The 25,820-nt window shown below is 39.4% G+C and overlaps 1 protein-coding gene across 3 annotated transcripts in view; it reads right to left on the bottom strand.

Annotated features, from left to right (window-relative positions):
* CSMD1 (CUB and Sushi multiple domains 1) overlaps positions 1-25,820 on the bottom strand; it is a 1,994,958-nt gene that overhangs the window by 1,614,609 nt on the left and 354,529 nt on the right. The gene's annotated exons all lie outside the window — the stretch shown is intronic.

The following is a 25,820-nucleotide window of genomic DNA, read 5'->3' as shown; positions in this document are numbered from 1 at the left end:
AAGCACAACTGGCACCAAGAAGAAACTGCTCAGCCATGCTTTAGAGGGTTTTCAAAACAATAGTAAATATTTCACATTGTTAGACCCAATTTATTTTCAATATATTTCTAAAACTCCTATTGTATAGCATAACGGGTACAGAATATCACATTAAAGACTCTTTAGGACCTAAATTCTGCAAGGTGCTGCTTATTCTAGCCCCAATCCAGCAGAGTAGTTAAGTATCTGCTTAATTTTTAACATGAGACATTCCATTAATTTCAGTGGGACTACTGAAGTACTGCAAGTTAAGCAAATATTTAGGGGCTTTGCTGGCTGGAGCTCAAATGTTCGGCATCTTCCAGCCCCTAAAAGCAGATGAATACAAAGATACAACAGGCACTAAACAAGTAAACAAAACACCTTTGCAATCACTTTCGCATATGAACACATTTTATTTTCTGTACTGCAAAAATAAATGCCAACAAATCTCCAAGTAAAACAGCCCATTTCATTCAGAAGATTAACACCATGATTTATTCATATTTATGCAAGAAGAAACCTATAGCTGTAACGGAAGTTTTCTGACTCAGTGCACAATCTGTATACCAGCTACCATGGTAACAGAAGATGGGAAAGAAATTGAAATTATTACATCTTGAAATATATTTTCAATAGAAATTATACATGTACATAAAAATATCAACATACATAAAGATACATCAGTGTTTTGCTTTTTTTTTCTTTTCTGCTTGTTCTGGTCTCCTTTTTCCCTCCTTTATTCTGAATTTTACAAAACAAGTTTTGTTACTATTCAAAATTATAAAATACTCCATTGTATCATACATAAACAAAAGGTTTTTAAACATTTAATTATTAATACAGTAAAGTATGGTCACACATATGCCAAAGTTATGATAGGCAGTGGTCTGAGGAAAAGAATATATTATGATCACTAAAACTGTTGTAATTAATACCTCTCTATCTACAGTTAGATTAGAAGGTACCTTTTGAGATATGTAGATAGTAATACGCAATGAAAATCTCTTTCTATATTAAATATTACTCCATATTGTTTAACACTCTTTTTTTTAAAAGCCTCAGTTGACCCTTAAACGTGACTGAATTTGTCCTGCTAATGACAAGTGATATAAGCAATCTTATCCTGAATCACACAATCTGTCATATCTTTAGTATATTCTACAGCTATGGGAACTTATGCAGATTCCTCAAAAAAAGCAATTTTACTCTTATGAAAGTATCAGTAATATTTATGTTTAATATCCACAAGGAGCAGTCTTTTAGCTGTAGGATTTCTAAATAAATAGAAAAACACTGAATCATGTGGCTAAGGAATAACCAAAACCTCAGATATTAAACATAAAATTTATTGACAACTATTGTCTCCCATCAGCACATTCACAGATCAAACTCTTGTAAGGGAAATGAGCCTTTGAATCATGGTCTCTGAAAAATTAGAATGTAGAATGTATACATTTGTTTTAATATTACCGTTTAACTTCCTAGGAATTTAGATACCATAAAATACATCTAGAACTACTGTTATTGCCAGTTATGCAGAAGGATGAGTGTAGTGATGCTCTGAAAAATGACCCTTGAAAATGGTATTTTGCAATTTCATATTTATGGACTTTAAAAGACCAACAGAACAGATGTATTCAAATTTCAAATAAAACGTTTCTTCTCTAGTTGTTAGCCATGCAGACTAAATCTGTGATCAGAAAGACAAGCTCTCTTCTTTTTGGCTTTCAGTTTGTCACCAGAATTAAGATTCTGTAGGACAGGTGCTGCTGCCAGAAACACCCGTGCAACCTCAATGTCTTCAAATTCTGCACTCAGTTATGCTTGTGTGACTCGGTCTTATCCTTTGCTCAGGTGTAGCTTTAGGCAGAATGTGGTCCTTTGATAATTAGTTAAAAATTCTGTTGATGAAATATAAGGAAGAAAAAAATCCAACTCACTTTGCCATAGCTGTGCTCACTCTGTTGTGCCAACGAATAAAAATAAATAAAACCTTACACAGAAAAGTAGCAGATAAAAGGCTAAACACAGAATAGATGTGCTGAGAAATCAGGTTCCAATTATTAGTCATTTTTCGATCGGCACTTCACCTGAAGGTATCCAACACGGACAATTCATCAAATAACTCCTCAGTCTGAAATGGATTTAATATGTCAGAGTAACATAAAAGAAAAGATATTGGGACTACCCATTTGACTTGCACTAACACAAAGTATTACTGAGTGTAGGTATAGTGTTTGTTGTCCAAGGAAAATGAATTGCTACCTAGATTTTTGTTAAGGGTTTCTGGGTGCTCTTAAAGGACAAGGATCATCACTCATGGTGAACAGAATCTTATCCTGTGTCAACTGTTTAAGTCTGCACAATTTAGAGCATAAGCTCTTTGAGGTAGGGACCATGTGTTTTATGCTTGTACAGTCCTTTGCAAAAGATGACCTCATTCCACACTGGCACACAAATAGTAAATAATAATTTGTGGAATCCTTTGAGGTGCAAAGTGCTATATGCATGTGCATATATACAACAGTTAGACATGACTTATGAAATCCTTAGAACTAGGTGGTTCTGAGGTGGGAAGGTGAGTGTGCCAGAACTGGGCCGGGGAGAGGAAATTATTATGTCTGCCTAAAGCAAAGGAAGGCATAAAGTCTCCAGAGATGCTAATAGGATCATGATTAGCAGCTACAGTTACTAAATGTGTATGAAAAATGTTACATGGCCTGACCACTACTGGTATCCTGATTTCATAACTGAGGAATCTATTTAAACCAACAATTTTATCTAAAAAGATCAAAATGGCCGTGAGGTTCAAGGTGGAATTTCAGCATCTATGCCTGGCTTGCAAGGCATACTCTTATTTTTGGATGTGTATTTGCTACTATCATCCATACTTTTGACACTTTAAAGATCAACAGGGCATCTCAGAAAGATCACACAACACTTGCATTCTGGAATGTTCAATAGTTACCAATTAGTTTCCAGCTAAATTTAAGGTGCCATTTTTAACCTATAGACCCTAAGAGTATGTCTACACTGCAGTTGGGAGTGAGCTTCCCAGCCCAGAGAGAGACTTGCACTAGCGGGACTTGAGCTTGTGTGCTAAAAACAGAAGTTTGGATGTTGCCACAGACGCTGGAGCTCTCAAACCCAACCAATCTCTTCAGCCTGATAGCGTAAACTTCAGCCAGAGCTGCAGAGTGCCCACAGGTTTTTAACACACTAGGTCGAGCCCCAATAATGCAAGTTTGTACATCTAGGCCTGGAGGCTTACTCACATCTGCAGAATAAACATACCCTATCAGGCCTAGGACCAGCCTACCAGAAAGATCGCCTCGCTCCCTCTGAGCACACTACCACAATCCTCTCAGTAGTAGCACTTATGCTAGTAGCTCTTGTTCAAGCAGCAGTGCAGGGCATCTCACAGATTTATTGAACATTGGACAGGTTATAAGTACTTGAAATTGTGTTACATAAATATTGATTGTTCCTTATTATTAGAAAGAAGATCTGGGGGAACTGCACCTCAGAGGCTCCTGTTATGTAAAGCAGAGACCTATGATATACAGCACAGAGGTGCTGGAATCAAGACTCTGAATGATGACTGAACATCACACCTCTCAATGAAACCAAGAGGGGCAGCTGGCAGAAAGTTCACTTTAAGAGTTTCACGACTTTTGGAGGACTCCCCTTCAACTTTGAGGTCATGGTCCACTTTCAGGGCATGCTGCAGAGCCCATCGATCTCACCAAACTTTTGATGACTGCTAGTACTTCAATCACTGTGTCTAATGTATTGAGGTTATTTGTATTTTAAATCATTAGCAAGTGTTCTGCAGAAAGGATTAAGCGGACATACATGTACTTGGATTTTGTATTTTTAAATACTTGCCCTTAATTCAACTCCCTTGTGCAAACACATTATGATGATACAGTCTTCAAATACATGAACACAATCTAGGCCTAGGAGAGGCATGATCTGGGCATGAATCGGGTGTACGTAATGAAGAAGAGTGTCATCTACAGGACCCCTGCTTCACTTTTGTTGAATTTGGAATGTGTGTAATGAATGAGACATGGGACTGCAGGAAGAGGAGAGATTGTCTCATGGTTAAAACAGTTGAATGGGGCCCTGGAGAACTGGATTCTATCCCTGCCTCTACCCCAGAGTTCTGTGTGATGCTGAGCAAGCCATTTACAACCAAAGTTTTAGAGGTGATCACTAATTGGATGTTTCTTATTTTCTGGGTCCCAACTTTAGGCCCAGTGGCCTGATTTGTATAAGAGCCGAGCACTAAGAATGGCAAATGAAGTCAATAGGAGCTGTATTTGAATATATGAAGTGCTACATAATGCCAAATACTTTGAAAAAAATGAGGTCCTAGGCATCTCAAATTGAGCGCCCAAAATTAGTTGGATACGTTTAACGTCAATGTCTTTGTGTCTCGGCTCCCCATCTGTACTACCTCCTTACCTCAGAAGGGTTTCAGTGAAGATTAATTAAATGTTTGTGAAGTGCTCAGATACTATAGTGATTAATGCCATAGAAAAACCTATGAGGAAAATAATAATTCTGTCTTCAGATCACAGTTTGAATAGTGTGCAGTAAATAAGGCCTAGGATCCCTCAATTGAAAATGAGGATAAAACAAAATATTGAATATGTGCCCATTAAGTGAGCACCATCCATCCTATGCAGTGAATAAGGCAAGAGTCCTGTGAGGGGAGGGGAGGGAACAGTCTGTGATCATGAAATTATATATTGTATCATAATACTATCACAAGGGGACCAATAAAGATTCCACAGGCAATTTTAATTCTTACATTTTCTAATCTGAGTGTTTGAAACGGTTTGTTAAAAGAACATTATTAAAATGGCAACGTCAGAGTGGTAGCTGTGTTAGTCTGTATCAGCAAAAAGGAGTATTAGCGAGGAGTACTTGTGGCACCTTAGAGACTAACAAATTTATCTGAGCATAAGCTTTTGTGGGCTACAGCCCACTTCATCGGATGCATGCAGTGGAAAATACAGTAGGAAGGTACACACACACACACACACACATAAAAAATATGAAAAAATGGGGGGTTCCATACCAACTCTAATGAGACTAATCGATTAAGGTGGGCTATTATCAGCAGGAGAAAAAAAAACTTCTATAGTTTTATACTGTCTGTGTATAATTCCTATATATGAGTTCTAATAAAATGTGGAAGGTTATGAACATGTGGATCACCATGCCCAGGTCTCAGGCTCATAGGAGATCAATCTTCTGGCTGGTCACAGATGGAAGAAAGGATTTTTTGCTGCCATGGTTCCTATGGCATTGGCAAATCTGAGCCATTTAATACTAGTTGAAGAGAAAAGTTCTACAGGAGGCAAGTTATTTGAAGTGCTTCACTTTTCCCATCAATAACCCATCTTGCTTGGGTTCACAGGTTTGGCCAGTTACTTATCCTCCAGGTGATGATTCAGAATGGAAAGAGAATGCTAGGAGATATGTTGTTTTATGTAAAGAAAATTAAGTGATGTGTCATCTTCTAACTGCTACCATTTAGGCCAGTTGACCCCCACTGCTTCTTCAAAAGAGTTCTTAGGGGTATTGAATAACATGGAGGGAAAAGACTAAAACTTGTGGAACTCTACAGGTTAGCATTCTACAAACAGAAGAATGGTTGCACTTACAAACTGTTGGTTTGGTCTGAGCGGAAGCATCTGAGCCATAATAGGGCATTTCAATTTACCTCTGCATCCGCTTAGAAGTGGAACAGAAGTATTTGCTGATCAATTCTGTTAAATACTGTGGAGAAGAACAGCAGGATGTGCATAGAAGTCCTTTCCTGGTCTATACAATCAATAGGTGCGACGTTGGAACTATGCCCCCGTAGCAACATTGAGAGGGGAAGAAGGAATGGCCGATCCAGTGATTAAGACACTAGCCTGGGACTTGGGAGACTAGTTCAAATCCCTGCTCTATTCAAGATTTCCCATGTGACCTTTGGGATGTCACCTAAGTAATGAGGGCAAACCAATTGTTTGTAAAAATTGAGATAGTTGTACTCTCTGAGCTCACAAGTATGTAAAATATTGTGTGATGTTACAATGCTACAGTAAATGGAGCAAGAAAGGAGTAAGAGGGGATACGGGTAAACACTGCAGCTTATTCTGTACATGTTAGAGCATCAGTAACCAGAAACAAGAAAATTGCGCAAGCAGAACTCCCACATGGTGAGGGAGGGAAATGAAAAGTAGAAAAAAAGAGAGAAGGAAGTAGGTGACAAAGAGGACAATGAAGCCTAGGAGAGAGGAAGACAAAAGTGAGAATATGATTGAAAAGGGAAGAGGGTAAGTGTATGGGGAGGGGGGAGTGGTAAGGGAAAGATGGGACAAAATACAGGGTGGGGAAAACGAGGGAGGGATGTGCAAGAGAACAAAAGGAGAGGGAGAGAGTAAGCAACATTCCATCTCACACAGTCTCCCACGTTTTTGTGAGGTGTGGTGTGGTAGGGTGAGATGGAATGCAAAAGGGAATTATATATTCATTATGGCAGCACTGGATGATGGCAAGAGATGCTTAACTGACTAGAAAAACTCTTTATTAAGAATATTTCATATTGTTAACCAGATTTATATCCATATCAGGATTCTCTCTCTTGCTTCATGGTTATTTTTCCTTCAGAATCTATGCAAAAGGAACTTTGGGAAATCTTAAGTAAATTATGTACAGCACGTTCCCTTTATTCACTGTTTTATTAACTTTTGAAGGAATTCAATAGGTCAAAGACAATTTATCTGCACAGTTATACTTATCCAAGTGTGTATTACACCAGCTTATATTACTTTCTCAATCTGTTTCCCTGAAATGCAGTTGAGATGCACTAATATGTAATTCTTGGGATCACTCTAGGTTTGTTTTCTAAAGATAAACAATACACCGGCAACTTTCCAGCTTCCTGGAACCAGTGCTGGTTTCAGGATATTTTCTGAGTTTCCTCACATTACACAAGCAATGGTTTTGTTTTCTCCTTTATAACATAGCTTTCTTTTTCAAAAAACTTAGTATACGAACATTTCCCTACCTCTCCTCTGATAAACTACTACAGCATTCTGCAACCATAACAACCTAAACACTGCAGTGACATTACAGTAAGAAAATGAACTATTTCAGGACATTATCTTAGAATATTGTATTACTAAGAGTTCTGAAATGCCTACATAGGCTTTCTCCTCTTCTGTCATGTGCCCCATATACTGATTAAACAGCGAGTAAAATGCTACTCACTAAATTCTAATTAATGGCATTTTCAAGTCACTTTGAATGGTATGAATTACTGTACAGGGAGAAAGACAGTGAAGAAACAAGCTCTATGAATACTATTCCGTACGCCCTTGCCTCTTACACACAATACCCCTGACACATATGAAAATTATCTGCTGAAAATAAAGGCCAGACTCTCAGTGCACTGAAATTTTTACTTTGTCCTTCAGCTTTTAACCATCTTCTCATTGTTTAAAGTTTTCTCTTTTGAAAATGAAGGCCACTCTGGTGATCCCTGGATAAATGTCCTAATAAGATTTACCATTTAGTATTGTACTATGATGTTTTATCCAAGGATTCTTCCACATCAAATTGTTCCACAACCAGCCAACCAAAACTACCTAAATAGTCTCATTACAAAATATTTAATTTACATCCATGGATTCTGTGATGCTAGTTAATGAGGAGTCCGCTCATGCCAGAGCGACAGGCCAATTCACTTGTGTACCAGTACAGATCAAAGTGAGTGTTAAATGTGCAAGTGTATTTGATGTTTAAACTTCATGAAAAAACTTGCATAGTTTTCACTTTTGTGTGTCCTGTTTTAACAAAAAAGGCAAACATTTACATTGTGTATACCTCTGTAACTAAATAACCCAAACAGGGAAGAAGCCTTGTGGAAATGCAAAAGAACCTTAAAAGACAAGTATCAGAGGGGTAGCCGTGTTAGTCTGGATCTGTAAAAGCAGCAAAGAGTCCTGTGGCACCTTATCAACTGCTAGAACAGGGCCTCATCCTCCCTGATTGAACTACCTTATTATCTCTAGCTTGCCTGCATATATATACCTGCCCCTGGAAAGTTCCACTACATGCATCTGACGAAGTGGGTATTCACCCATGAAAGCTCATGCTCCAAAACGTCTGTTAGTCTATAAGGTGCCACAGGACTCTTTGCTGCTTAAAAGACAAGTGCTAGTTTCAAAGTAAGTGGTCAGTGTGTGTCATGACTGGAGATCAACGACTCAAAATGCATTCTTCACTCTCCATCATCAAAAGAAAAGCCCACATGGGCAGGGACACTCTCAACTTGTTTTCTGTCAGAAGAAGCTATAAATATGGATTCATGGATCTCTGGCCTGTTGGGACTCTTACAGGGAAGAGGACCAGATGCAAAGTGGAGATCCCAAGAAGCAATTTGGATATCCTGGAAAGAAAGACTTTTGGGAAACTGGCAGTTTATTATATCACAGCCACCATTTGGAATTACAACACGACTCACCTGTGCATATATTTTACCTGCTTTAACCTCTCAATAACTTAATTCCTTTTCTTAGTTAAGAAATCTTTAGCTAGTTTACTATAGAATTGACTACCAGCATTGTCTTTGGTGTAAGATCTAGGGCCTGGTCTACACTACGCGTTTAAACCGAATTTAGCAGCATTAAACCGATTTAATAATGAGGCCCTTAATATCGATATAAAGGGCTCTTTAAACCAGTTTCTGTACTCCTCCCCGACGAGAGGAGTAGCGCTGAAATCGGTATTGCCATGTTGGATTAGGGTTAGCGTAGCCGCAAATTGATGGTATTGGCCTCCGGGCGGTATCCCACAGTGCACCATTATGACTGTTCTGGAAAGCAATCTGAACTCGGATGCACTGGCCAGGTAGACAGGAAAAGCCCCGCAAACTTCTGAATTTCATTTCCTGTTTGCCCAGCGTGGAGCTCTGATCAGCATGGGTGGCGATGAAGTCCCAAATCCAAAAAGAGCTCCAGCATGGACCGTATGGGAGATACTGGATCTGATCGCTGTATGAGGAGACAAATCTGTTCTATCAGAGCTCCGTTACAGAAGACAAAATGACAAAGCATTTGAAAAAATCTCCAGGCTATGATAGACAGAGGCCACAGCAGGGACTCAGCACAGTGCTGCGTGACAAGCGTAACGGAAAGCCAAAGAATCAAATGGATGCTCATGGAGGGAGGGAGGGGGTACTGAGGGCTGCAGCTATCTCACAGTCCCCGCAGTCTCCGAAAAGCATTTGCATTCTTGGCTGAGCTCCCAATGCCTGAAAGGTGAAAAACATTTTCACCAGTAGTTCAGGGAATATGTCATCAATTTACCTCCCATCCCTTCCTCAAAGAAAAGGGAAAAAAATTGTTTCTCGCCACTTTTCAGTGTCATCGTATGTCTACTGGATGCTGCTGGTAGACGGGGTGCTGCAGGACTAAACAGCAGCATCCTCTCCCCTCCCTTCCCCGGTGGCAGACGGTACAGTACAAAATGTCTGATAGCTGTCCTCATCATCATTCTTTGAGTGCTCCTGGCTGGCCTCGGTGAGGTCGGCTGGGGGCGCCTGGGTAAAAATGGGAATGACTCCCTGTCATTCCTGGCAGACGGTACAAAATGCTGGGTAACAGTCCTCATCATAGCAGTTGGAGCCTGAGCTCCAACAGCCCCCACCCCCACTTTCGTGTCTAAAGAAAAGATTCTGTACTCCCTGGACTATCATAGCAGCGGGAGGCTGCGTTCCTATCCTCCCCACTCTTTAACGTCTTGCCTGGACTATCATAGTAGCTGGAGACTGCCTCCCCCTCACTTTATCTCGCTAAAAAGTTAGTGTTTCTTATTCCTGCATTCTTTATTACTTCATCACACAAATGGGGGGACACTGCCACGGTAGCCCAGGAGGGGTGTGAGAGGAGGGAAGCAATGGGTGGGGTTGTTGCAGGGGCACTCCCTAAAATGGCATGCAGCTCATCATTTCTGCGAGATCTCTGGGGCTCTGACCTGGAGCGGCTGTGCTCTCTGGCTCTCTAGTAGACTTGCCCCATATTCTAGGCAGGACTGATTCTATTTGTAGACAAAACATAAAGAAGAGAATGACCTGGGGAGTCATTCCCATTTTTGTCCATGTGCCCCTGCCCGACCACAGTGAGGCCAGCCAGGAGCACCCATGACAGCAGCAGATGGTACAAAATACTTGATAACCGTCATCGTCAATTTCCAATTGTAAATGGTACAAAATGATTGAAAACCGTCATCTCATTGCCAATTTACAATGTCAGATGGTAACCATCTCTGCTACCTTGCAAAGGCAAATGCATGCTGCTCTGTAGTGCTGCAGTACTGCCTCTGTCAGCAGCATCCAGTACACATACGGTGACAGTGACAAAAGGCAAAACAGGCTCCATGGTTGTCATGCTATAGCGTCTGCCAGGACAATACAGGGAAAAGGGCACGAAATGATTGTCTGCCATTGCTTTCACGGAGGAAGGATTGAGTGATGACATTTACCCAGAATCACCCGCGACACTGTTTTTGCCCCATCATGCATTGGGATCTCAACCCAGAATTACAATGGGCGGGGGAGACTGCGGGAACTATGGGATAGCTACGGGATAGCTACCCACAGTGCAACGCTCCAGAAATCGACGCTAGTCTCGGTACATGGACGCACACCACCGAATTAATGTGCTTAGTGTGGCAGCGTGCACTCAACTTTATACAATCTGTTTTACAAAACCGGTTTATGTAAAATCGGAATAATCCTGTAGTGTAGGCATACCCTAGAGTACCAACTGATTTGGGGTAAGTGACTGGTCTCTTGGTACTGGGTGCAATCCCAATGTAGTGTGATGATTGGTGTAAATTACCTTTTTAATCATGAAGTTCAGTTTTGGTGGGGGAGGGCAAAACAGACTGGAAAGTCCAAGGGGACGATCTGTGACTCCATGGTAAGACTGCTCTAGTAATTCATGAGTACACATTCGTTGCTGGTTTGGTGAAATCTATTTATAGATCATACCACCAGTTTGGAGTGTCTGTCCTTGTTTTCTGGCAGTCTGCCGAGATAGGCACTCATAGTTGTGAGACACTCCAGATAACATGACAGACTCATATATACGCTCCTTAGCTATAGCATCCATCACCTAAAATTTGTCTCTCTCTCGATGGGGCATCTTCATCAAAGATACTGAATGAAGTTTGCTCTGGGTAAGCTAGTCAATTAGACTGCCTGGAAGACATTTGTTTGTGGAAGGATAATAATAGGCTAGGATTAGACTGCAGTGACCAAACAATTTTTTACTCCTGAAAGTTGTCAGGAGTCTTGGGGGCTGATTCTAATGATTCTTTTAGTCCATAAACATATACAACTTTCTTCCTATCAATCACTTTAACACCTGAAAGTTAGCAATTCTTCTCTAGGCAGAGGACTAGTCAGATCATGAAACAAAATGTATAATCTTTCCTGTCAATGTGTAGCCAAGAACTGCCATACCCTCATGATTTGTATTGTCTTGACATTTCACATATTTGTTCTCTTGAACTTGTTTCACAAAGCAACCATTTGTACTTACATATTTTGATTTAAGCTTCTGGTGTAAATCTAAAAACCTGCTACAAATCTTGGGGAATTAGATAGTAATAAGAAAAAGGTTAAGTGAACTTCAACAAACATGTCATACCAAAGCTGTATTGTTAGGAATAAAACAAAACAAAACAGTGTAATAGTCTACTATGTTCTGATATCAGTTCAGAATACATACTGTACTGCCTGTACTAAACAGTGATTCAGCTATTAATGTGAGTACATCAAGCTTTCCTATGACCTCCTACAGAGAGCATGTCTTTACTTGATCAACAGCAATATTTTTGCCAAGACAAAGGAAGTTTTTCAGGCTTTGCTCTCAAACAGTATACTGTGAACTCAGCACAAACAATTAAATTCTGAAGCCTGCTGAATTCCATGCTTTTTATACATGGAGTATGGTATGGCAAAAATTTTCTGTCTGCATTTTATAGCAGCATATTTCTACTTCTACTGTAAGAATATTCCAGAAACATGCTTGCAAATATTTATATAAATAAATTAGAGATGGGCCCAAGCAGCAAAATTTGGATCTGGATTTCAAATTGTGCAAGGTACCATGGGCCATTATAAAGGCAGAAATTATAAATGGGATTCACGAAAAATTCTGATCTGGGCCTATATTCCAGTTATGATGCTCCAAAAGACGAGAAGCGCATATTCAGGAAAGGTTTTGGCTCACCCATCTCTTATATAAATCATGAAGGAAAAAAAAACTGTTCTTCTAAACAAGGAGAAAAAAAACACTGATTTTGGAAGATGCAAGCATTGCAAATTAGAAAATCATATCAGCATAATTTATTGGTTTAAATTAATTAGCTACGTCAGCCAGCATTTGTCATATGTTCACCTGTCCTTGAAATTGCAACTAAAGAAGTCTTCAGCAACAACATTTAAATTTTATTTTAAATGTTCAAAAAATGGCTTAGTGGGTTTGGGATCTTTTGCAGCATTAAATAAGTAGATTTGAGGGTTAAAAATTAAAGAACAAGTTATTTTCATTCTTGATTGTCCCTTTGAAACTGCAACAGTTTTGGCAGTCTCTGGTCATTTCATGGAGGTTCTCCCTCTTCTCCCCAAGAAATCGCTTGTTCCTAAAAGCAGTCAGTTTTAAAATCAGCAAAACAAACAAACAAAAAATAAAACCCCAAACCACTCAGATAAGGAAAGGCCAACTTAAAATAAGTTATTTAAATAAAAAAATATTTCTTTCAGGTGCAAGTCAATGGGTCATCTTTCATTTTCAACTGAAAAAAAAGTAGGAATAAATGTTCAGAAAAAAACAGGCTTGAAATTTATTTCTGGATGGTCTGATGTTCCCTGTATATGAATATGCATTTGTTTCATAAATCTATTTGTCTATATTTGTATTCAAAATAATAAATTTAAGAATTGTTCTAAGACATTGCAGTACTTTATTACAGTCTGAATCTGTGCTATAATTCCTGCCTAATTGTATAGATGAACACTACTAGATGTTATTTATTGCTACATAATTCACACACACACACTCATGTGCTATTAATTATAAGAAGATCTTTCATTGTATGCTATCGTGGAAGAAGGTAAACAAAATATCAAAATATAGCATTACCCACTTCTGACTGCCCAGGTCATTGATAAATTGTTCATTTCCAATCTGCACCATTAGGTTAAAAAGCAGCAGACTGTTAATTCCCGTGATTAGGTCATAAAACTGGAAATCAGGACCCATCGATTCTAGTCCTGGCTTTCCTAATGACTGATTACATAAAACACCAGCTACATACTTAATCTCTCTTTGTAAAGAATTGAGAGATTTATGCCTATAATTACCCCACTTGGCATCCATTTTGCACATTTTTATAAAGAAGCATTTCCTACAAATATCTCATTTGAACATTGGAATATACATGACTAATTTATTTTCTTTCCAAAAAAATTCTAACATCTGAGAAACTGAAAAATATGTAACATCTATGATGGACCTGAATGGACTTGCTCTTGCTTCCACACAAGTCAATGGAATGCTTCCACATGACTTCAGTGCAAGCAGGATTAGTCCTAATGTTTTGTTTTCAGTCTTGCAGCTCTGCTGTCAGGGTTAATTGAAGAGCCCTATTCCCAGTGCTCTTCTGACATCAAAGTTACTGATGCATGAATGAGGAAGTAAACAAAAAAGCATGTTAAAGAGTAAGCAAACAAATAGAAATTATGCTTTTAACAAATCATTCTTGGTCTTTTTGGAATTTGATGGGAAAATATGTACAAGTATAATACTGAAAAGATTGCAGATAGTTTCACATCCTCTTATTTTTAGGAACACCAAATACTGCTAAATTTTAACATTCACAAATGCAAATATGTCTCTTCACACAGAACCTGCTGTGTACACATTAACATTTGCAGACTTCTTATATTTCATGGAAATAAAGTACCACAATCATTTTATAAGCTTTGACAATTATCAGCCTGATGGTGTAAATTAGTGACCCAAGTGAAGCATAGAAAAAATAATTAGCTATAGGTCACACAATGACAACTTCCGACATTAAAATGTATCATTTTATTATCATCAATAGAGCATGCTCTGGAAATGCTGTTTCATTAAGAATGTCATCAATGGCTGTCCTACAGATGTTCAAAAGGCTAGATGCAAGGTCATGTGACTGCTGTCTCAATTAAAGCATATGCATGTTGGGAAAAGGATGATTCTTACTGCCATCTTTTTGTTGCTGGTTTTGTGTAAAGATGTTAAGTAGTTAAAAGGAGGAAAAATATGGTGGAGTCAACAACTATGTATTTCTTCTCTTGCCATTTATTTTTAAAAATAGGGTAGAATTGCTGAAAAACTATTTAAATTCTGCACGTCTGAATTACTTGGGTGCTGTTCTCTGCAGCACTCGTGCAGTATACTAAAGCATCACTGAAGATAAGATGAAACAATATTTGCTTGAAAATAAGTTTATTTTTTTTAAAAAGGTAACACATTGAACACCTATTTTTAAATGTCACTTCTCAAAACAGTAACAGTGAGGTGGGAAAGTATGCAGATAATACAAAATTTCTCAAGATAGTTAAGTCCAAAGCTGACTGTGAAGAGTTATAAAGGAATCTCACAAAACTAGGCAACAAAAATTGTAGATGAAATTCAATGCTGATAAATGCAAAGTAATTCACATTGGAAAACATAATCCCCACTACATATAAAAAATGATGGGATCTAAATTAGCTGTTACCACTCAAGAAAGATCTTTTAGTCATTGGGGATAGTTCTCTGAAAACATTTGCTTAGTGTGCAGCAGCAGTCAAAAAAAAGCTGACAATATTAGGAACCATTAGGAAAGAGAGAGATAAGACAGAATACATCTTTCCATTATATAACCCCATGGTATGTCCACACCATTAATACTGAATTTAATTCTGGTCTCCTCATCTAAAAACAAACAAACAAACACACACAGAAATGGAAAAAGTACAGAGAAGGTGATATGCAGTGTTTAATTTGCACCAGAGGTGAGCCCTGGCAACTCTGTGCTCAGCAGTTCATACCCCAGCACATCTAGGCTTGTTGAATCAGTTATGAATTTTAAAAAAATTGCTTGAGCCCCAGCACCTCTTTTATTATAAATTAAGCACTGGTGATAGGATAAAGGTCTATAAAATAATGAGTGGTGTAGTGTTATTTACTCCTTCACATAACACAAGAACCAGGGGTCACCCAATTAAATTAATAGGCAGTAGGTTTAAAAATAAACTTAAGGAAGTATTTCTTCACACAATGCACAATCAACAGGTAGAATTCATTGCCAGGGGATGCTGTGAAAGCCAAAAGTATAACTAGGTTCAAAAGAAAATTAGATACATTATTGGATAGGTCCATCAATGGCTTTTAGCCAAATAGTCAGGGACCCAACTCCATGCTTTGGACATCCCTAAACCTCTGACTGCCAGAAGCTGGGACTGGATGACAAAGGATGGACTATTCAATAATTCCCCTGTTGTGTTCATCCTCTCTGAAGCAGGTGACATTGTCCTCTGTTGGAAGACAAGATACTAGGCTAAATGGACCATTGCTCTGACATAGTATGGCCATTTTAATATTCTTGTGTACCTTCAGGAAATATTTCTTACAAACTGGAAAAGCCTACACATTGGTTTACGTTTTGCTCTGTGTAAAAGACTAAAGCTGTTAAATAGTCACCTAGGCCCCTAGTCAAACAAAGACTCAGAAAACCATACAATGGCTTCATGAAAGTGTTGTGAATAACATTCTTGATTATAGCTTCATCTGAGGTATCTAAGTGTTTTAATCACGTTTCAAATATCAGAGGGGTAGCCATGTTAGTCTGGATCTGTAAAAGCAGCAAAAGAGTCCTGTGGCACCTTAGACTAACAGACGTTTTGGAGCATGAGCTTTCGTGGGTGAATACCCACTTCGTCGGATGACGAAGTGAGTATTCACCCACGAAAGCTCATGCTCCAAAACGTCTGTTAGTCTATAAGGTGCCACAGGACTCTTTTGCTGCTTTTATTCATGTTTATAATACAACTATGAATGTGATGGATAATAATTTGAAGGTACAAACAACATGGTCTTTTGTGATTATTTTATTTAGTTCCAGTTTAACTTTGCAAAAAGGATCTCTTTTATTTTAACAGTTTTTACCACATCTAGAAAAGGTAGGTTTTTATAGGCATCACAATTTGGAATAATCCAGACCGCAGCAAGATTGAATATACTGGCCTTTCCAAGTCACTGAAAATAGATAACTCTGTGCCATCTCCACAAATGAAACAGGTAAATAAAGCAACCTGAATCAGCTAAATGACTTTTATAAGTCAGGCAATTGCAAAGTTTATATTCTGTATGTTCAATGTGCAATATCAAAAAAGACAGAGACAAATATTACTCAACTTCAGACCAAAGCTTTTACTTTAATTAAAGTTGTCTCATTTAAAGTAGTCTCTTCTACCACTAACTTTTTTTTTCAGACAATGAAACCAAACTGACCCCGAGTTGTTGGTTTATTTATATATATATATAATTTTTCTGGGAGCATAGATGATCTGATTTCTTTTATTATGATTTATATTTGTATCTGTCCTATAGATCAGAAAACACAATGGAAATAAATTTTGTAGATATGCATATCAATATTATACTCAGAATAAAATGATTTAGGGTATTGGGGTACGTCTACATGTCTCCACAGTTGGGATTATTGGGGCATGAACAGCCGTGTGCACCAAAGTGCTGAGCTGTAACTCTATTGTGTGGACACTATGGACATTAACTAAAAGGTTTCTAGTTTGCACAATCATAGTCCTCTTCATATAGGACTACATTAATGCAAAGTACGAACCTTTGAGTCACACCCACACAGTGCCCTTATGGGAGAGTTATAGCACAACACTTGGTGTGCACTGCTGTTCACATCCCCATAATCCAAACCATGGGACAGCGCAGACATGCCCTTATTCTGAAGATTATTCTGAGATTGAGATTCTGGCAGGTAGCCTCTGAAATAAAAAATCTTGTTTATCTGTTTGACAATGAACAAGAGAAAATGTGTAGCCTAAACAAGGAAAGGTATTTATATGCTCATCACTTGCTTTGAAATTAGGCCTGATCCTGCAAACTGTTACAAATCTGAGCAGTCTTCACCAACTAGAGTAGACTCATTGGCCTCAACAGGTTTATCTGTATGAAGAAAGGTTTGCCCAGGGTAAGAGAATATTGATTCACAATTGTATACTCCTGGGAGAATTGTGTGCCACTGCATATGTGCATAATTAATGTGCTGAGCATTTTGTGTGTGTGTGTGTGCAGAAAATAGGTTCTGTGGGAAAGTTGCCTCAATTCTGCCTTTTTCCCCACCAGAGGGTGCTGCAGTGCTAGTCCAGCCTACACACACCTTCTGGGTGTGATGTTCTGTCCTGTCTAGTGGCACGGAGACCACTTAGAGAGAGAAAATGAGCAGCTTTAGCTAACAGCCAGTTGGCTTTTAGCTCATGCGGTAGAAGCTCATGCACTAAGCTCCAGAGGTCCCTGGTTTGATCCTGCCCACCGATGACCAGGGTCTGTTGCTGTTACACTGCAACAGAGAAGATGCTCCTGGCCAGCTAGGGAAGAGAAAAAGCCTGCAGTGCCTTCTTCATAGCACCTGTCGGGCTATGTTAGGAGACAGGGATTATGGGGAGACAGCATGGGAGGACAGACTGTGGCAGGGGCCAAATGGGAATGGAAGCACAGGGGCACAGGGCAATGGGAGGTAAAGAGCCACAAGGGAATTGAGAAAGAGGGATGGCTGAGTGGGGGCACAGAGACATAGGGGCAGGGTTGTGGGGACACATGGAGATAAGGGGACATGGAGTGGGTGCCTGAGTGTGTGGGCTAGACTAGCACCACAGCGCCCTCTGGTGGGAGAAAGAGGCACATGTGGACAGAGAGTACAAGGGCATATGGGGACTGGGGCAGTTTGCCTGAATGAACAGGACAGGCTAGGTGTCAGTCAGGATCTGCACAGGGGAAACTCCCTAACAGTCCCTCCCCATGCCCCCCCCAAAACCTGTTCCATACTGTTCTAACCCATACCCAACAACCCTCCAAGTTCACACTCAGTCTCCTTCCCAGCAATTACTTGCATCTCCTTCAGCTCCTCTGTTACCCCTGACTCTCCCAAGCCTTTGAACTGCTTCTGAGGGGTCCAGGTACTACAGTTCTGTACTGTAGTTTAAATGAATTGTTCAGAGTTCTGTATTAATAAGCCTAATAAGGAATCTATTTGTCAAAATACATTTCCTGAATCACTTTTATTCTCTGTATTCTTATAGACATACTAACTGACAGGTATTTTGAAATAAATTACTAAAATAATTGAAATTTGTGAGATTATATTATGTTTTGATATATAAAATATGCATAATTTAAAAATATTGTGTGCAGAATTTTTTAATTTTTTTTGGCTTAGAATTCCCTCAGGAGTAAATTGTATTGACAAAAATCTGGATAGTTCTTCTTGCATGTTTCCTCTCCCTTTATTTTTTTGTCAAACAGTCCTAGTCATTTTATAGTAAGCATTGAGAGGTACCAAAAATGCTTTGGTATTTGCTTCATTTAAAAACATTTAAAACAATTTAAGTTAATTTAGTATCTGCAAAAAAATACTGGTTTGGCAGCTCTGAAGTCAAGTCTTCTACTTACCAATAGAAAAGGCCAAAGGTAACATTGTAGCAAATTTCATTACACCACAATATCAAGATGCCTCCACTTTGGCCTAAAAAACTATTCTAAGGTAAGAATGTACTTCAGCCTCAGTGTCCATTGAATCCTTGCCTAGTCAGCTGTGATTAGCAATACAGGTTCAAAACAACAATTAACTCTAACTCAGTCAATGGACCACTGCATTCTATGGATTGATCGAAAAACAGATCCTGTCAAACTAACTTAATTCCTTTATTTCATGACAAGTTTGGCTGATCACAGTAATAGTGTTGACATAATGGACTTCTAAGTCATTTGATTTGATACCACACAACACTGATTAAAAAACTAGAAAGATATAAAATTGACATAAAATGGCCAACATTGCATGGATTAAAAACTGGCTGATAAGTCTAAAATGTAATTGTAAATGGGGAATTGTTGAGTAAGTGTGTTTCCAGTGGGGTCCTGCAGTGAACAGTTCATGGTGCTACTATGTAAAATTGTTATGAATGACTCACATGCCCAACTCCCAATGGGGTCTAAACCCAAATAAATCCATTTTACCCTGTATAAAGCTTATGTAGGGTAAACTCATAAATTGTTCGCCCTCTATAACACTGATAGAGAGATACGCATGGCTGTTTGCTCCCCCAGGTATTAATACATACTGTGGGTCAGTTAATAAGTACAAACTGATTTAATTAAATACAGAAAATAGGATTTAAGTGGTTCCAACTAGTAACAGACAGAACAAAGTCACCCACCAAGCAAAATAAAATAAAATGGGCAAATCTATGTCTAGGGGATTCTTCATGATGGCTCCTCTCCTTTTGCATAAAGCGGGAATCCTTTTGTCCCTCTCTGGGTTGCCACCCCTTCCTTCTCAATGGAAAGACACCAAGTTAAAGATGGATTCCACTTCAGGTGGCATGATCACATGTCACTGCAAGACATCAAGCCTTCATTCCTCCCAGCCTGACTCACAGGAAGGCCTGCCTGCAAACAGAGCCATCCAGTCAATTGCCCTGGTTAATGGGAGTCATCAATATTCCAAACCACCATTAATGGCCCACACTTTGCATAATTACAGTAGGCCCTCAGAGTTATATTTCATATTTCTAGTTTCAGATTCAAGAATGTTACATTTATACAAATAAGATGATCACACTCAGTAGATTATAAGCATTGTAATGATACCTTACAAGAGACCTTTTGCGTGAAGCATATTCCAGGTACATTATATTCCTCATTAGCATGTTTTTGTAAAATCATATAGGCTATAACATCACAGGCTTCACCTCCTGAAGCTGACTTGCATACTGACTTCTTATTTATTTCTATATTGCCCAAAATGTTGTAGGTGTTCATTTATTACTGTATATGAGACATACGATATGACCTCAGAAAGCCACTCCAGCTTGCTCTGATTTAAGGTTATGATGATGGTGCCGGTAGTTTAAGAATAAAAGCATTCTGCCCATTTGTACCAAAGGGATGAGAAGAATTTGCCATGTGCTTTTACTGTTACGAAGCAAGGTTAATAGAATCTCTGCAGGAGTCTGAAAGTTAATATGATTTTTATGATCATTGTTGTATTAATATCCTTATTTTTAAACTTGTACATAGCAAATTAATTACACACTGTGCACCACTGACTTTCTGTTCTTGTTGTTGTGATAAAAGATCGCATAATGACTTTTCCTGTAAGCTCTTCTTAATTATAATAAAAGTGCTTCTCTATCACACTGTATTTGGAGAAAAAAACATTTGGATTATTTTACAGTGTTTTAGAAAAAGGTATGGTCGGATTCTCATTTGCACTAAGTCCCCGTTACCTAATACTGACAGTGTAAGGCAGCTTTAAACTGGGAGGAAATTATATTTACATCTACTTTTAGCTCCTTTAAACTTCTAGTATGGTGCAAAGTGGCCTTAGTGTAAATGAGAATCTATCCTTTAGTGCTTGAATTAGGAGCTCAGACAGAATAGCTACATATAAAGAATAGGACATACTGAAGTACTTTATAGGAAAAACCCTACTCTTTCTATGACTTAGGGAATTAGGATAACAATCTTTTAGGAAAGCGTAAGACCTTTCCAAGATTACTGATCATCTGCCGAGAGAGCAGATTAAATGTTATGAACACAGCTGTCTGAACAGTTTGGAAATGTGATCTCTCTTTGGTCTAAGCCATTTAAAATGTTCTATGCATCATTTTACAGTACAATTTAAAATAATTGTCTTTATTGTAGATGCATTTCTTTATTTATCTTCACAGAAATCTAAGTTTAGTTTTCGGAGGTCAGTAAATTATCTGAGCAGGATAGTTACTAATTAAAAAAAACGTAAAAGTATAGACATTGGGTCAAATTCTTGCTGGCACAAATCTGATTCAGCAGTCACAGCAGAAAATAACTCAGTTCATTGTTGGAAAAACAAACAAGTTTCATATCCAGAGATTTAAAGATTTTGGGGTTAAAACCTGTGTTTTGTCTAGTCCAAGGTGTCTCAGTTAGATAGAGGTGGTTGCAAGGATTCTCCATTCGTTGTCGTTAAATTGGATGGGGGTGGGCTAGAAATCTTTTTTCTATTTTAACGTAGGGTCATAGTTGAGGAAGGTTGACATTCACACCATTCAGCAAGCAGAATAGATGTCATGTAAAATTGATCTTTCATTTACTGAACCATTTTGGGGCTGTCTACATTGGGAAATTAACCAGCGTAATTATACTAGTATTGTTATAGTGGTTTAATTCACCGGATGGACACTTGTTCCAGAATTAGAGTGCCTTAAAACTTTTATAAGCTAAACTAACTAACTAAACAAGCCCTAACTAAAATGATACCTTTAAGTTGATGGTGATGATAATTATTAATACTATAGCTCTAAAAGTGTGCTAGTTACAGGACACATGTATAGAGATAAGGTCTCTCCCCCAAACAACTCACAGTCTAGATGGACTATTGTGCACCAGGCCAAAAAGCAAAAATTCTAACTACTACATCACAGTCATAATATTTCTGCTTGCTATATAGCAAACAGTTACTAAATACCATGTTCATTACTCACTAACTCATTCAATAGTGTATTCATCAACTCAAAATAATATACAAAATGAGTCAATTAGAAATTAACTGCAATGCAATGAATACTCTCTCTGAATCAATGCTGTATTGTCTACATTGGCTTTCCTCTTCTTTGCTGTCATCATCAGAATACAAACACTTCTCTTGCTTTGTTCATTGATTCTAGATCAGCACTGCAGACTGCAGCCATTTGCAGAGCAGTCAGTTCACAGATATGGACAGGAAAAGTAATAGTATCTCTTACTCCTGCTCTAGCACATCAATAAACTATGTAAAGGGAAACATTCTGTCCTTAATAGGAATGGCCAATAGCCACAGTCATCAATAGGAGTTCTGGATGCTGACCAATGCAGAATATAATCCAGGTAAGACCTAAAATGAATAAACAGAATAAAATAAAAAAGAAGGTTTTATTTATTTACTTACAAGGTTACCAGTTTTATATAATGTTCCAAATTCGAAGTAGCAGCCAGGACACACCACACTGCAGTGCAGCAATGTCTTACTTTGGCTCAAAAGGTGCTGAAAATTGACAAACACTTTCCATGGTCTTCAAGAAGAGTCTTGTTACTGAGGTGTAGATTTGGCAGCCAAATGGCAAGGGAAACAGAATCAAGTGTGAGAACTGATTTATTCAACACCCAGTCATAAACAGAAAATATAACATCACAATTTTCCAGCAGTGCAGTCCATAACATCATGATGTGAATGCAGTAAGAAAGAAGCAGTTGCTCCCATGATCAATGTCATGGTGCAATCAGATAGAAAGTTTTATGACCACTCTAGAGGTGAAGTTTGAAAATATGACATTTAAAAATCAGTATAATGGACAAGTATAACAGTGATCTGCAATGGAAAGATGCTGCAGGGGAAACAGACCATAGAAAGATAAAACAAAAAGAAACAAATAATTCTCTACTTATACTATACGCTAGAAAAAATAATTTGAGAATGGTGCAATGTATCAAGTACCTGGTCATAATAAATACAGAAATATCGAAATACACTGATGACAGGGAAAAAAATCTTACTGATTTTGCTGGAAAAAACTCTACTATAGTCCTACTTTAACTGAATATGAGAAATTAATCCAGCTAGATGGAGAAATGCTACTGGACCCCTGTCATAACCTTAGTCCCAGATTTGGACCTTAGCGTCCAAAATATGGGGGTTAGCATGAAAACCTCCAAGCTTAGTTACCAGCTTGGACCTGGTACTTGCTGCCACCACCCAAAAAATTAGAGTGTTTTGGGGCACTCTGGTCCCTCTGAAAAACCTTCCCTGGGGACCCCAAGACCCAAATCCCTTGAGTCTCACAACAAAGGGAAATAATCCTTTTTCCCTTCCCCCCTCCAGGTGCTCCTGGAGAGATACACAGACACAAGCTCTGTGAAACTACACAGAGTGACTCCCCCTCTCTGTTCCCAGTCCTGGAAACCAAAAGCACTTTCCTATTCCCCCAGAGGGAATGCAAAATCAGGCTAGCAAATCCAACACACAGATCTCCCCCTGAATTCTTCCTCCCACCAATTCCCTGGTGAGTACAGACTCAATTTCCCTGAAATTTCCCAGTAAAGAAAACTTCAACAGGTCTTAAAAGAAAGCTTTATATAAAAGAAAGAAAAATACATACAAATGGTCTCTCTGTATTAAGGTGACACAATACAGGGTCAATTGCTTAAAAGAATATTGAATAAACAGCCTTATTCAAAAAGAATACAAATCAAAGCACTCCAGCACTTATATTCATGCAAATACCAAAGAAAAGAAACCATATAACTTACTATCTGATCTCTTTGTCCTTACACTTAGAAACAGAAGACTAGAAAGTAGAAACTACTTCTCCAAAGCTCAGAGAAAGCAGGCAGACAGAAAACAAAGACTCAGACACAAACTTCCCTCCACCCAGAGTTGAAAAAATCCGGTTTTCTGATTGGTCCTCTGGTCAGGTGCTTCAGGTGAAAGAGACATTAACCCTTAGCTATCTGTTTATGACAATCCCTTCTAAAGCAAAAATGCTAAAAAACTAGAAATCGAAGTACTGAATATGGTGGTGGGAAGGTTGAGGGTGTGGAAAGCACAGATACCTAGGACTTTGAGCAGATGTTGAAGAAAGAAAGCAAGCTAAAGAATAAATAAAGCATGGTCTATATTCCAACTTTTGCTGTCGCCGCTGCGCTAGTTAGGAGCATAAAAGAAAAAAAAACAAAATCAGAACACACACACACACTCTGCACTCCGAAACTGACACAGCCATGCCAAGAAAAGCCCTAGTGCAGACACATAACAGCAAAAGAATAACATAGCCAATATAGCTTACATTGTTTGGGGAACTGGTATAAACTATTCTGGCAAAAGGACTTTTGCCTTGTTTGACAAAATAGCGATACTGGCAAACACTTCCTACTGTAGATGAGCTTCGCTCAGCGTCAGATCAGATCGCCAGGCATTGGGAGTGGGAGGGGGACAGGAGGCAGTTTAGCTCCCTCTCTTCCCACGCCTGCTGTTGCCAGAGGCATGGGGAATCGGATTTCACTTTGTTCCTGCTGTGGCCAGATTAGCACTGTGAGAAATGTACCTGGGGGACAGGGGGAAGAGAACACGGCAGAGGGAAGTTTTAGTGGGGGTGAAGGGATAAATGGTGGCCTGGGGCAGGCTCACCACACCAGGGGCAAGGGGTTGTTACCAGAACAGATGCTGGGAAAACCCATAGTGGTGTGTTAGATCACGCAGAGCAGCCTCATGCACTGGGGAGAAGGGGATGCTCCAGGGGAAGCAGCCACACATGCAGCTGAGCAGGCTGTGTTGGCTGGTGGGTTAGTCAGCAGCCATTTGGGGCAACTAGTCAATAAGGTTTGTTTCCACAGCACTACAGGATTTCCAAAATGTACTGGGCCACCCAGAACCAAAATGTTTTTCTACACTGAATCCAGGAGACAGGGCTGAGGCTGATTCCAGGGGTGAGTGTGCTCTGCAATAGACAGAGGTTGTTGAGGGGCAGGAGGGGAGGGCAGGTGGCACAGGTGATATCCTTCCTTGCAGTGGAATTTGTGGCAATGGGTTGTGCTGTCAGGGAGATGCAGGATTCAGGCTCAAATTGTCCATCTCAGAATGTACTTGATCAGGACAGGAGTTAGCCTGGTGGGATAACAAATAGGGCCAGGGCCAGGAATGGGAGTCTCAGAATCCATATCAGATCCACCTGGAGGGTGCGCCCTAGCTGGAGACACTAATGGTGTTGCACAGCTGCTGCAAGCTAATCTGCAGTTGCTGCGACAACTTCAGGCATATGTGGGTAATGGGTCCTGCCTCGGTTCCAAGGGAGGCCCAGCATGAGCACAAGGCAAGTGGGGCAGACCCCCCGCATGGTGTGGTTGAAATCCCTGGGCACATTTCAACGCACCAATTGTTAAAACAGATAACCTTCTAGAATTAGCCTCTTACAGTTGGTATGGCTACTTCCACCTTTTCATGTTCTCTGTATGTATATATATTTCTTAGTGTGTTCCATTCTATGCATCTGATGAAGTGGGCTGTAGCCCACGAAAGCTTATGCTCAAATAAATTTGTTAGTCTCCAAGGTGCCACAAGTACTCCTGTTCCTTTTTCTGGAATAAAGCTGAGCTTCCTGGGAAGGTTGTGAGGGAACAGGGCACCATGGAGGCTGTCAGTCCTGAGCAGGGTCACCTGGGGGGGGGAGGGGCAAGTGGGGCAATTTGCCCCGGGCCCCACAGGGGCCCCCATGAGAGTTTTTCGGGGCCCCTGGAGCAGGGTCCTTCACTCGCTCCAGGGGCCCCAGAAAACTCTCGCTCTGGGTCGTCGTCGTCAATTCGGCGGCAGGGGGTCCTTCTGCTCTGGGGCAGAAGGACCCCCTGCCGCCGAATTACCACCTAAGCGGG

This window comes from Gopherus flavomarginatus, chromosome 4 (assembly GCF_025201925.1).
Source record: "Gopherus flavomarginatus isolate rGopFla2 chromosome 4, rGopFla2.mat.asm, whole genome shotgun sequence".
Lineage (NCBI taxonomy): Eukaryota > Metazoa > Chordata > Testudines > Testudinidae > Gopherus > Gopherus flavomarginatus.
This window is presented reverse-complemented; position numbering and strand designations above follow the sequence as displayed.